The sequence below is a fragment of the Cucumis melo genome, chromosome 3 (assembly GCF_025177605.1).
Source record: "Cucumis melo cultivar AY chromosome 3, USDA_Cmelo_AY_1.0, whole genome shotgun sequence".
Classification (NCBI taxonomy): domain Eukaryota; kingdom Viridiplantae; phylum Streptophyta; class Magnoliopsida; order Cucurbitales; family Cucurbitaceae; genus Cucumis; species Cucumis melo.
In genome coordinates, this window is record NC_066859.1 from 5,119,366 (window position 1) to 5,131,372 (window position 12,007).

The 12,007-nt window shown below is 33.2% G+C and overlaps 1 long non-coding RNA gene across 1 annotated transcript; it reads right to left on the reverse strand.

Annotated features, from left to right (window-relative positions):
* Window positions 1–8,335: 8,335 nt before the first annotated feature.
* On the reverse strand, window positions 8,336–11,746 carry LOC103485636 (uncharacterized). The gene is made up of 2 exons (XR_536886.3): window positions 11,151–11,746; window positions 8,336–8,598 (listed from the first exon to the last, which is right to left on the reverse strand). It is a non-coding gene; the product is annotated as an uncharacterized LOC103485636 (long non-coding RNA).
* Window positions 11,747–12,007: the final 261 nt, after the last annotated feature.

The window sequence follows — 12,007 nt, forward strand, 5'->3', positions numbered from 1 at the left end:
ATATGTTATTACATGTAGGTGGATATATTGGAAGATTTGGAGTAGTTGGTCTTATGGTGTTGAATATAGTTATGTTTATTAATATGTGATTATATGTAGGCGTTAGATGATGCATATTTGTTGTAGTTTTATATGGAAGTGTGGAAAAGTGTATGCTGGAATTTTAGTTGTTTAATCTTGTGCATTGTATGTGTTTATTATTGATTGCCATGGAGGACAACATGCATTGTTTGATATGTGATTATATGTAGGTAGATATATTGGAAGATTTTGAGTAGTTGGTCTTATGGTGTTGAATATACTTGTGTTTATTGATATGTGATTATATGTAGGTGTTGGATGATGTGTATTTGTTGTAGTTCTATATGGAAGTGTAGGCTGAAATTTCAGGTATTCTTGTGTGCATTGCAGGTGACATAGTTATAAAGTTGGCCATTGAGTAGTAGGCATTCTATAGCCAGCGTGCAAGCAATTTTTTTTTTTTAAATATACGATGACGAACATTTTCGAACGTAATTCGAGCCAAATAATGTCGGTTTTGCAGTCACAAAAAATAGTTTAAATTTGACATTAAAGGTATCTTTAATGTCAATTTAAAAACGACATTAATGACATCTTTAATGTTGGTTAAACAAAATTAAAGACATCTTTAATGTTGGTGTAAAAACGCCATAAAGATATCTTCAATTCCGGTTCATAAACGACATTAAAGATATCTTTAATGTCGGTTCTCCACCGACATTAAAGTCCAACTGACATTAAAGGTCTTTAATAACACCATCAAAGATGTCGGTTTATAACTGACATTGAAGGGGTTATAAACCGACATTAAAGCCCAACCGACATTAAAGACCTTTAATAACATTCGCAAATGTGTCAGTTGTGAAGTGACATTAAAGGCCAAATTTCTTCAAGTTCCAAGATCCATAATACATTGATGTTGATGACTTATGTTGATAAATGATATTATGTTGATGATGATGACTGGTTTACATTGATGATAATGCATAATATATTAATCACATGATTAAGAACGTTATGATTAATATTCATGTCATGTTTATGATGTTTATGATATGCTAGATGCTGTGATGGGTGTTCTGTTAACTTTGTCTATTACGGTCGTACTCATAAGGGTGTCACTCGAGATCAACACCTTTTTTATGATTATCCTAGGTGTTTCTTCTGGTTCACTGAAAACCAATTTCTCTTATGTGTTCCTTTGGGTTCACTAAAGATTAGTTTTCTCCTAGGTGTTCCTTTCTGTTCATCGAAGACTGGATGTGTTCCTACCGGATCATTAAATTGTGTGTGTTCGAGAGCCCGCAAGTTTAGGGGTACTTTGTTACGGGACCTTAATGGGAAGTTAACAAACATCTAGCGGGACTAGTAGTGGGTCCTTTATTGAGTATATGTTTATACTCACCCTTTTCTATGTTTAATATTTCAAGCAGAGGTAAAGGTAGAGAAATGCAGGTAAGCGACAGAAAGGGCCTGTGACATGCCATTTAGAGACTCAGTTTTACTTCCCCGTCTATGTACTAGTGTTTCGATATTTTGTTTTTAATGAAAATTTGGTTATCCTCTTTTCAAGAAATTGTCAAAATTTTATTTATCTTTAAGGTAATGACCTCAACTTAGTATAAAGAGTTGGGTCGTTACAATTGACCACTTTAATTTACACACCATATGTTCAGCCTTCAACCATAAAACCATCTTGTTGATTCATGAACACTTCTTCATCTAATATTTCATTTAGAAAGGCAGTTTTCGCATCATTTGATGAAACTCTAAATCATTATGCTACTAAACCCATAATAATTCTTAATAAATCGTTTTACGAGACAAAAAGTTTCTTTGTAGTAAATGCCATCTTTTTTACTATAACTTTTGACAACAAGTCTAGCCATGCACTACAATAATTCGAAGGACTCCTGACGCCGCAATGCGTCGGTGAAGATTGAAAACATTGTCGGGGAGGGCTTTTTCGACGTACAAAGCGACTTCGGGTAGAGTGTCAGGAGAAATACGTCGAGAGAATTATTCCCAACGTTCAACAAGCATGGCATCACAAATATACTTTTTCCGACGTCTCTATGGTCAATGTTGATACACCATCAAAAAAACGTGATCCTCGACGTCCTCTATTGGACTCAGAAAAAGGTATTTGCTGACGCAACGTCAGAAACATTTACCCCGACACTAGATCGAAAGCGTCGTGGAAAGGGAAATAGTGTTCCACACCTTCTGTGCGTCGGGACATAGTTTAAAATATATAGTTTTTTTTTTATTGAATTGTTCTTTCTTCAACTGTATAATATTCTTTTCGATTCTAATTCGATTTAAATTGAATCAAATTATACAAAATAAGCAGTAAATTAGTAAATAATTATATAAAATACCAAATCTAAAATAAATATATTATAATTAAACGTTACACTGTCTATAAAAATTTGAAAAAAAATTACATAGAAATAAAAAAGTACACTTATCTCCTAATGGCCGTGTAGCCATATTACAACAAGTCCAGACCTACAATGAAACAAAACTAAGTTACATATACATATCACTTAATAATGCAAAGTAAAAAACTTAATAATTGACAAATACATACCGCGCAAGGGCTCATGGTCCCCTCTGTTCCTGGCTTATTTCTTCTATCATCTTCTTCATTTCTTCCATTTGTGAAGTTAGCAACTCAGATGTCGTTCTCTGTTCTTCAATCATGCATTTAACTTATTCAAGCTCCACTATTTGCTGCTCAATCATGACTTTAAGATAATTACGAAATTTGTAGTAGAATTAACTGCTAGCACAACTCTTGCGAGACTTGGGCTTAGGTCCCCAACCAACACCTTGTGATTAGCCTGGTCATCTACCCAAAACCTTCTCACTTATCTTGTTCCCAGAAAGTGGTGAGAATCCTCTAGGTGGGTTTGAACTAGAGTTCCAATATTTGATTCTACTACAAAATTTATAATTAAGTTATGAAGACATAAATAAAAGTACAAAATGAGACAAAAGTACCACTTGAACTTACATGCTCATCCTAAACGGCCTATGAAACGAATGTGCCACTTCGAGCACGTGTTTCCTTGAATAAATTTACACAGTTGACTGGCTGACCTCGTTGCTCAGCGAGCTTGTACTGTCGTTTTAGAAACAACTTGGACCAGCTACTATGATTGTAAGGCTGCTTTTGTCTAGCAACCTTGTTCGTTCGTGATTACTCCTACATGGAAACAATTGCTAAATTTATACATACAAAGTGTAATATGTATTGCAACATCATTGTTATAAAAAAAATTCAAAGTGAACAGACTTCTTCCAATGGGATACATCCAACTGTAAGAAATCGGACAAGCAACCCTGTAATCTCGATACCGATGGAAAGTAGCGCAATACCTTACGTAGAATTTTTTTTCTTCTGTTGGGACTAACCTTATACCGAGATTCACCATAAGTAGGACAATGTTGTAAATCACCAAACTCTTTCAAATACAATACCCAGTTGTACTTACACGCGTGAATAGTCTCGTATCCCAGGCCCAAGTCACACAGTTTTCATTTGGCTTCGTAAAATGAACTAGGGATAGTAGTACTACACATTGAAAATGTTGCTCTTAAAAATTCAAGTAACATGTCGAATGACTTGTTACTCCAATTGTTGAGAACCTTAACATGCATCAACATAACCAAATAATTCAGGGAGGAAAATTATGAACAACTAAGGTATAGCTCACTGAGTGCTTCATTCAATATGTCCTAAAATATTAAAGTTGTCTCTTATCTACCCTAATATTAAATGGCATTTCATTCAACAAATATTCCTTCACTTTCTCTTCTTGTTCAATCGAAGCTTGTAAATCATTCAGTATACCAAACATTTCATCTTCTTCATGAAAATGGTTACTACCAGTTCCTTCATCAAAGCTTTCTATACCTTTATACAAGTAGTTAACTGGCTCTCCATGATACACTCATTCTGTGTAAGAGGGGGATATTTCAATAGTTACTAGATGTCACTCCACACTCTCTAATGAGTCACAATTTGAGTTCATACATCTCTTGCATGGAGCCCTTATTCATTTGTAATCATCGACTTGAAATTTGGTAACTTCTTAAAATTGGGTCTCTCCCTCTTTATACTCAATTGAGAACTTATTCCTAAGTTTCATCCAACCCTTGTCCATCGTTAAAGACCTTAAACATAAATAGGTTTGATTAGTCGTATATTCCCCCTCTTAAACCCTAAACTTACTCCTCTTAATAAGTTACGCCCAATCTCCCAAACTTTTCACTAAAGCGAAGTTTAAACTACATAGGCTACCATAACTGCAGGATGGCCACCACAAACTAACCACAAACAACTTCAATCTTTTGAACCTACCTACCCCTTCCAACATACTTTACAACCCCCCTTACACAGCTTCAAACCCTCATAAATAGTAAAAAATTCAAAACTAAGTTTGCATTGAATTGGCTATCATAACTATAGGATAGTCGCAACAAATAACCAACAAATTACTTCAATATTTACAACCTATCTAACAGTTCCAACAAACAAAACTACTAAGAAAAAACAACTAAGTTTGCATCGAAGGCTACCATAACTGTAGGATAGCCAAATCAAATCTCAACCACAAATTGCATTAATTTTAAAACAATAACAGCCTTAACGAAGACAAATATTGAAATCGTTACACTACTTTTGTCAAATTCAATACTACCGCTTTCATTTTCAATTCAACTCGCCCCTCCTCAAGTTGTCAACCCCCTCCCCCCAATCCTAAAAAAAATAAACAATCCCCTCAAATTTAATTCTCAATACACAACCCCCCTCAATTTTTCAATTATCAAATTTTCAATTCTCAAATCCATAAAACACATAAAATTCATAGTGAAACCTTAAAATTATTCCAAAACTATTTCAAAAACTAAATCACAAAAACAAATTCAGACCCTAAATCATAAAACTAATTTGAAATAAAATATAAACCTAAACTAAACTAAACTAATCCTAAAACCTAAAAGAAACAAAAACTAAAACTAAATTACTTACTGGAGTTAGGAGCCGCGGCGGCGAACGGACAGACAACTTTCTTCTTTTTCTCAACCTCTCCCTCGTTTTCTTTCTTTATCTCTCTTTCATTTCTGTGATTTACACAACTAAAGAGTTCTTTTTATAAGAGCACTCTTGATGCTTAACAAAAATGTCGGGAGAAGACGCCTAGTCTCGATGCCATTAGTAACATATCGGTATTGTTGAACATGTTGGAATTTATGTCCTAAAACTTGTAGTTTGAAGTTTAAATTACATTCTATTCGATAAAGTAGTTATTGAGTATCTATTACTGAAAGTAGTATACTATAGTCTTGAATCCAATAAACTAAGATCCTGGGGCTATTTAGTGTAGACTTTAATTTTATGTAGAGACATAAACATGGATCATGTTTGAGTATATAGCCCAACCGATCTATAGTGTATGAATAAGGTTGGGCACCTTATTTTGGGAAACACTATGAGTACCTCCTTCTTTATAATTAGTACAAACTATGTGATCCTGAATCATTCATGTAAAGACATGGAAGTGGGGGCATCCTATGTAAAGAGGTTACATAAGACTAGAACCATGAAATAGTCACTTTTAAGTTGTAACACCATTGACTATATAAAACTGACTATTTTTATTATTGAAGGCCTAGGTAACTTAATCTCAATCCTGAACTAACTATGAACTTCTATTCAAAAGATATTATCCTTAGATATACATAGGTGAGGGCAGCTCATCAACACTAGTCCAACAAGCCTCCAATTTTAGGGGTAAGACCGGTTAGATAGTTAGGGACATAGGGTGCAAGACGGAATTCGCTCCTACCTACTTAGGGTTAGTAGATAGGTTGTTTTCTTAAGAACTGAATCCAAGTCTTGAAGAATGGGTCCCACCCTCTTATTGGCCTAAGAGGGATTTGGTTTATAAATTAAACCTAAAACCAATTGTTCAATAGTGGATCAGTGGGACTTAAAAAATAAGATGTACTCTCAGAGGTAAAACGGTATTTTGACCCAATTGAGGTTATGAACAACTTGTGAAGAATTAACTTACTCATCATGATTATATCACATCAACACAAATATATCTATAGCGAGGAGAGTCTAGGTACAAGACTTTAGTAGAATGTTTGATTAGCTCGATCTAAAAGGGTTTAGCCAATTAATCTCGGATCGTTGAAGTCAATGATCTATAGGTCCATTAGGTTCCCCTGCTAGCTCATATAGAATTAACTTAAAACAGTATGTTGGAATAATTTGAATTTTTTGAATGAGGTAGAGAGAAAAACCGACGAATATATCTGTTATAGCCATAAGTTATAGAGCTTTATGTTTAAATGTGATTTAAACATTAAAAATATGAATACATATTCATATTTCAAAGGTCAGAATCGATGGAAATGGTTAAAATTATAAAAAGTCAAAATGTTGTCTTTTGACTTTGAAAAGTTAAGCTTTGATTGTCTTTATATTCAAATGTGATTTGAATTTTGGAAAAATGAATGCGGATTCATGCTTGAAAGGTCAAAATTAATGAAGACGTATAAAATGGTAAAAAGTCAAAATATTGACTTTTGACTTGAAAAAGTCAAAGTTTGACTTTGACTTGAATGGTCCAATGACCATATGAACCTTAGACTAAAGTTAGTCGGATAGATGGCTACCTAAGATGTAAACACCTAGCTCACTAAGTTTCACTAATGGTTAGTGGATTATTAGGTGTTGAGATTTTGCACGTAATTAACTTATTTAAATAGCATTTTTCAAATATTAAAAGACTTTTTGCCATTTTGATAATTTTGACTTCAAAATTATACCTAATTTGTTTTCTCTCTTCAAATATCTAAATCCTAAATCTTATCCTTCCAATTTCCATCTCTTAGCTTTTTCAATTTCTTTCACTTAGTAGGTCCCACAACCCAATTCTAAGACCGAACTATAGCTGGTCAACACTAGTAGTGGTCTTTAGTTCAAATTTGTGAGTAGATTATGAGGAACGGCAGTCTTCAAAGGTATGTTTTTCTTCAACACTAATTTATTTGAATTAGGGTACTTAATGCATGTTAATCACTAAACATAGTGTAGTTGCAATTAGGGTAAAATTCGATTCTTATGTTGATGTGCATGTTTCATATCCCATCAGAAAAATAATTCCAACGCATAACTAATGACGTCAGGATATATTAGCCCCTCTCCCGACGTTGTGCATGGCACATTGGGCGAAAGCAAACATATTATTTAATTTTTTCATATCCTCCAAAACTGGTTCTAAAAATGTTCGTAATTGAAATCAACGTTACGACATTTGCTGCATGGCGTCAAGGAACATGTGAAAATTAAATAATATATTTGATTTTCCCCGACGCCTTGTACACATGTGTTAAAAATATGGAAGCATATCCCAATGTCTTTCGGAAGGCGTTCAAAAAAATCAAATATATATTAATTGTCACACGTTCCCGATGTTCATATTACTACCGTCAGAAGAGGTCTACCTTAACCCGTCATCGATTTCACACCGTCGGGATATATGACCTTCACTGATGTAGGGGATAGTGCATTGGAGGAACACCTATCTTTCGACGTTGTTTGACGTCGGTTTATGCGTCGGGAGAGTCTCGATTTCTTGTAGCATATTGTTTGATATTTCCATTTGAGTCACTTTTGATATCTTTAATGGCTTGTGAAAGCGAAACTATATCATTATTAATACTTAAGTCATGCAAATAAACCACATAGTCATTAGAAATAGTTAATCTTATTGGTCTTATAGGTCCCTCAGTTATAGGTTCATTTGTTATAACATCATTATGTGGTGTTTATCCATTAATTTATTCTTCTTGTGGATTGTTAACAAAGTCAACAACTACAAAAACAACAACTTGAACAGAAGTTAGGAGTTATAATGAAAGAATTTCCACTCTAACTTCTTAATTTCCACTTTACGTAGGTCCAAACTTCCACTAATTACGTCATTCTCATTGAACCTTATATTTCCAGTTCCAACTATTCTCATACTACAGTATTTAGGACAATAAAATCTATAGCCTTTGATTTTTCTAGATAAACAATGAAGAAACCACTAGTTCTTGAATCCAGTTTCTTTTTGTGTGGATTATAAATTCTTACTTTGCTTGTCAACATCAAACATGTAGGTGTCTTAAACTAGTTTCCTCATTGTCCACAGTTCAAAAGGTAACTTTGAAATTGTAACGACCCAACTTTTCAGACTAAGTCGAGGTCATTACTTTAAAACAAACACATTTCGTTTAAACATAATAGTTCATAGAATCTGTTTAAAATCAAATAGACATCAAAGAAACTTTATTCAGGTCCTATTTCTAACAAAATAAAAGTTCAAAAGTATCATTTATAAAGTCACCGAGAAACAAACATTTGTTTTAAACATGAAACTCATTTCAATCATCAAAACTTAAAAGACAGTAAAAAAAAAACATTAAGCAGAGCATTTGAAAGAGTGTTCCCATATGGCGATCACAAGTCTTTCTCGCCCATCATCGGTCTACCTATCATATTACCTTTGCCTGAAAAAGTAAAACATGAAAAGGGTGAGCATAAAATATACCCCGTAAGAGACCTACTTTTGGTTCCGTTAGGGGTAAAAATGATTACATTCCTATTAAAAGGCGCCCTGCATCATAAAAATCTCGAGATCCCGTAGGATACAAAAATCAGTCTAGTAATCTTGTAGGATACATATATCAGTCTACTGATCTTGTAGGATGCACATATCAGTCTAGTGATCTCGTAGAATGCACATATTAGTCTAATGGTCTCGTAAGATGCACATATCAACCTAGTGTTCCCGTAGAATGCACATATTAGTCATAATCATGAAGGATTAGTGCATTAGATATTATTTTGTTAGAAGAATTAGTGCGTGCTCCTTGAGTTTAACATGGACTTACTACTAAAACTACTGCTTGATGTGTATTTCGGAAATAAATATGTAACCAAATATGATGTACAAAATCAATGTCAAGAATCCACCAACTTGACATATAACGAGAATCAAGTATACTATCTTACTTGACAAGGGAAATATATATCAAGATATATATAGTCAGACATTTTTTTTTTTTGTGTCAAGTGATTAGAGTATACTGAACATTTTTGAAAATGTCAAGTATACGGTTACTTGACATTGCATCAATGTCAAGTAACCCAATTTTTGTAATAGTAAGAGTGATTTTACAAGTATTTAAGCTTAGGACTTCTTAATGTGATGCTAAATTAATTGGAGAGGGTTTCATTTCAAAATCAATTGATTTAAAACCGGTTCTTATCATTGGTAAGAAATAAGGGGCCCAAATTCAATCCCATTTATGTTGAAGATCAAAAGCCCATGTGATTTTCTTTGTTGCTTGAACATTAAGCGTGCTTAACCAATAAGCTAATTTGTCATTGGCTAAATTGGACGTTCGTCATCATGAAAATGGAGATTGGGCAGTGGAAATTTCTCTATAAATTACATAATTGGTGTGAAGAATGTATATGCTGAGAGCTTCTTCATTCTATGTATTCGCTGAAAAATTTGCTGTCAAGTCAGGTTTTCTTTGCGTTGTTTATTGCGGCTATTTTCCTTTCATGGATAGTTTCGTGACATTTGTATTGAGAGTGTTGTAAGCTCTTACACTATTCTTCCCGACTATTTTAGCGAAAACTGTATCAGTAGTAAAAAACTAGACGTAGCTTACATTGGGTGAACCAATATAAACCAAGTGTCATCTCTCTTCTCTTAAACTTGTTTTAGTATCATTCTTGTTTGCTTGAAAGCTTAGGTTGGTTTATCTATTCTCTTAAAGCTAATGAGTTACAAATTGTTTAGTTTGCATAATTAGAATTCAAGCTTAATCTAAGATTGTTGGATAGTATATATTATCTCAATTTGGTTGATTAATTTAGAGTAGTCTATACTATTATGATCCCCTCGATCATCTTGCATTGTCAACGTTCCAAAATTCAACCAACGGGTCGAAACTCAATTTCTGTTTTCTATTAACCTAGCCCAACGTATCTATTTGGACTTCGTGATCTTTGTATCATATTATATAAAACATTGACGTTCAGATCACCATGTTAATTCTCTCCATTTTGTCAAGGTAATCATAAGTTTTAAAAAGAGAAAAAAATAATAAATAAATAAAAATGAAACGGACGGCTCTTAATTGATTAAATTTCTGCTTCACTTTACAATAACGGTGAAATAAATACTACAAAACTTAGAGCTTATTGGGCTTTTACATACTATACACATGAAATATTGGATCTTTTCAAAAATATAATATAACGATAAAATATTTACATTGTATAAAACAATTACAAGAACGAAAAAAATTTAATGGTCCAAAACATAAAATACCAAAAATACCCCGTCAACCACACTATCAAGTTCGCGTAATATATTTGGAACACGATTGTTTAGATTTAATCGTTTAGATTTGAATAGTCAAATCTAAACAATTTATTTTTTAAATTGTCTGTATTCGATCATTTAATTTGGTTACACGATCCTAAACGATTTTTTTTTCAAGATTTGGTACACGATCGTTTAGATTTGGCTATCACAATCTAAACGATTTTTTAAAGATTCTTTGTACACAATGTAAACGACATTTTTTCGATCTTTTATATTTAGTACACGATCTTGAACAACAAAAATAAAAGTTTGAAAAAAAAAATTTATATTTGATACACGATCTTGAATAAAATAACAGTTTAGAAAAAAAAAAGATGATTGAAAGGAAAAATAATCAAATCGCAGACGAAGTGAAGAAGAAAGACGATAAAAGGAAATGAAAAACTTAGAATATTTTAAAAATGACTAACTTGATGTACTTTGTTATACGGACCGTAAATAGTTAGATTTGTTATATTTATGAAAATTTCCCTAAAATATTCTAACACATTTGAATACATAATTATCAAACATATTTTACAAAAACAATAAACTTAAAGGTGATAAACTAATTAAATGAAATGTAATTAATTATGAGCAGCCATTTTATTATCCAAAGCCCACCTACTAAAATGTTACAAAAAAAAAAAAAAAAAAAACAAAGCCAACGAGTTTTACCTTTGTGATTTATATGCTTGGAAACAGTGTCGTAGTGTGTGTTAGAAAGGAGGTGGAGGAGATCTACGGGTTTGTCTTCTTGGCCACTGGAACCTGGGCGGTGGTGGCCGTGGTAGTGGCGGAGGCGGAGAACTTAACCGCCTTCTCCTTCTCCTTGCTTGCAGTTCATATTCATACGATGGCAAAAGTGACGACCGTGATGGTTGCAGAAGAGGAACAATTCTTGTGTGATAAAGAGAAGGCAATGGGTGACGCTGGGCTGCTGATGTAGAGAGATTTGGGAAGCTAAAGAAAAAGAAGGTTAATGAAACTAAAACCAAGGCCAACATTGGAGACTTCATTTGTCACTTTTTCTTTTCCTTTGGTTTGTTTTTCAAGGGATGTGTTTTGATTTTATAATGCCATACACCAAACACTATTCTGGCTGCTTTTGACCCATCTGCCATGCCCATTATTGAGGGATTAGTATTATACATTTCCAAATTTGTACGAAACCTTCAACTTTTTTTCTCTCTCACTAGAATTATTTTGAGGGAACTACCAAACAAAACATTTCAACTTGGTTATATCAACTTGGATTCCTACTTTATAATTTGGAGTTATTCCCAGAAACTTACGAAAATGTTATTAAATGTACGAAACCTTCAACTTTTTTTCTCTCTCACTAGAATTATTTTGAGGGCACTACCAAACAAAACTTTTCAACTTTGTTATATCAACTTGGATTCCTGCTTTATAATTTGGAGTTATTCCCAGAAACTTACGAAAATGTTATTAAATTTATATAAGATCTCCAAATCCATCTGATAGTAAAAATAGTAAAAATAGTAAAATAGTAAAAAAATTATGATAATAAA